This window comes from Eutrigla gurnardus (genome assembly GCF_963514095.1).
Source record: "Eutrigla gurnardus genome assembly, chromosome: 5".
Lineage (NCBI taxonomy): Eukaryota > Metazoa > Chordata > Actinopteri > Perciformes > Triglidae > Eutrigla > Eutrigla gurnardus.
The window spans coordinates 12,496,371-12,499,376 of record NC_139919.1 but is presented as its reverse complement, the minus strand read 5'-3'; positions in this window follow the sequence as shown (position 1 = coordinate 12,499,376).

Here is a 3,006-nt window from a genome sequence, read left to right as displayed (position 1 = left end):
AGGGGAAACGCCGTTAAAGGGAGATTTATTGAATCTCCCCTTTGGGTGACGCAGTATTAAGTACGCAATATAGGCTTATTTCCGCGGGTGCAAAAGGGAGCCACTCTCCTGGTATTAATAACAGAAGGTGCCAATTAAGCCCAGCCGGGTGACATTTCTTGTGACATTATGAATCACCGCAAACAAGACAAGCGCGGGTAAATAAAGGCTAGGAGCAGCGCTGGTCTGAAATCGGCTTTAAGGAACAGCTATTTCACTTCTCGCATGCTACATGACGCACAATGAGGCTATATGCGCAAACGCGGTTGAATGCAGGGGGATGTGTTGCAGCAGCCATTCAGCCGGCTCACAAATAACATCAAGCCTCACAGTAAAATAATCAATTCACTATTCTGGCCTGTTTCTCTCCGCCCGTGTCTTTATAGCTGAATGCATCAAGAGGGGGAAAAGGCCGAGCAAGTATTGTTTTCGTGTGCAAGTGGAAAAGGCTTTTCCTTCACTTTCCCACTGCCTGTAAAGAAACGCTGCCTTTTCTGGCCCTTTTGAACTGAAAATCGTGATTTTTTTCCCCTGGTGTTCTCCGGACGAGCTCCTTTCTTTCTGCGGAACAATGACAACACTGGAGCACCCCGCCGGTGCGCCACAGTTGGGGATCCCCCGGATTGTTTTGGACATCTTTGGATTTCATCAATCAAAATGACTGCAGTTTTCCATAAAAATGCTGAATTTGGTGCTGGAACCGAGCGGGCAAGGTAGAAAATACGAAGCTGTCCTCCTCGATGATAAATGGCCATCCTTTGATTGAGCAAATAGAGAAATACGTGCCGCAGTACTGAGAAACCAGATTGTTAAGAGAGGACTTGCGTCAGATCATGCCAGAAATGAATCAAGCAGGAACATTAGGGGGGGACTGCATTTTCCCAAACCTCAGACAGGATAAACCTTAAGTGGACTTGTCATGTCTAGAAGTATGAAGAACAACAACCTGATATTGCTTGGCTGTTATTAGCAGAATACATCTTTAATCTGCTTTATATATGAAAACTAACAGCAACATGATGAAGGATCCCTCTGACCGACTGCCACATATAAGACCTGTGTTAGATGTCATCCCAGTAATGTTGCTCTCTCTTACCAGGTTACTGGGTGTAACAAACCACAGAAGCATCCATAAATACATTGGTTGTGGTTGCAACCACAGGAAGCTGTTCCCGTATCCCTGCACTGCACCTTTTCCCACCAATAAACCCCTGTTAACATGGAAATGCCACGTCCCATTGACTAAAACCCAATTATCTGGCATCTCACAGCAGCTCTCGTTGGAGCAGGCCTGGGATGAAATTAGAAAACTGCAAAGTAAAACTTTTAATTTCCTGGAAAAGCAATTATCAATTAAGGGCCCCTGCAGACGCCTCTCAAGGTGTCCTCCCTAAATGGCCTTAATGCTGCAGCTGATTATCCAGTATTGACATTTTGTCCCGCCTCAGGTCAGCAGGTCAACAGTTGGAGATTAATGGCAGAGGAAAGAAGACAAGCAACCATAGAAAATCCACTGTAAAACTACTAAAATATTTCATTATATTTTGTCTTTGTTAGTGCTTGTATTGCACTAACATATTTTCTATGAACGTAGGTTTTAAAGTCAGCTGTTTGACTTATATTGTGTAATAGCAAATGCTTCTGTTTTGGCCAAATATGTGTTTGGTCCATAATGTTTATGATTCATGATTTTATAACAGGTATTGTAAGATAGAGGCTCTGGTAAAGATGCCATCCCCTCCCTCCTTCTCTCTCATACATATAGCACAGTTGACTGGCTTGTCGAGCTTGAAGAATTGTTTAATTTCAGGGCCCCGGCGTTTCCTGAGGTGAGGTCTGCATTGGCTGCTAATAGAGATCTAATTGATGGGCCGAGTCCCGTTTCCGTGCTCTCTCTCCCTTTATTGCGCCCCGGCGTCTGCTGTAAAATAGGTCTGTAATCAGATTGTGCCTATTCCTCCTGGAGCAGGATGAGAGCTCAGGGCTGCCGAGAGAGATGGGGCAAAAAAAAAAAGAGAAAAGAAAAATCAAGTTAAGACTTGAGTAGAAATTCGACATACTGTCGAAGCTTGATGAAAAAGAGAGAAGTGAGCTTCAACATTGAAATGATTCTCTTTCTACTTTGACTTGCCCTAAAATAAACCAACATTATTATCATAGAATCATCTATTGTGGCCGTGGCACTCGTTGGTGAGTTTACACTGACCTTATCAGGTTTAATCTGTCAGCTGTATTTCTTTGGGGATTCATAGTTCAGCTGCAATGTTTATATATTGAACCCCTCATCTAAAATTCAAACTTATTGGATTACTATAGATCTTCAATAAAAGCCTCTGTTATTGCTACCGAATGCCTTCTATGATGATGATTTCAACATGGTTATATGTGTTTTCATGACTCAGACTCTCACTTCATGATCTAATCAAATTCCAAGCCAATCTTGGTTCATACCAGTGTTTTGCACCCAGAAGGTGCAGGAGATGTCGATCAAATCAGACTCGAGACTGGCAGCAGCAGAAACAGTGATCCTCTATTTTTCCTCTCTCCTCTGCTTCTCTCTCCATCTCCTATAGAGCTTCCTGGAAGGCTGCGATTGGCCGGCTGTCTGAGCTGTGATAGCAGCCCTGGAGCCCAGGATGATTGATGATGGCGAGGGCAAGGCCGAGCACTGGCAGCATAAAGCCCCATAGACGCCTCAATAAAGAGCCTGGCTAGTGGAGAGCCTGGGCCCCGCTCAATAGGGCCCCTCCGCCTCCGAGGACCACAGCCAGAGGAGTGCATGGAGAGAGAGGGAGAGGGGGAGAGGGAGAGAGGGAGAAGGAGAGGTGCTCTGTTGTTGGATAATCAGTTTAGCTATCGAGCCAGCAGCCGTCTGAGGCTGGATAAGTGCAGCGACGGATGTGTGTGGGGTGAAAATAGCAGGGGTTGGCTGGTGGAGTGCTGGAGGGGGGGGGGGATGCAGGGACG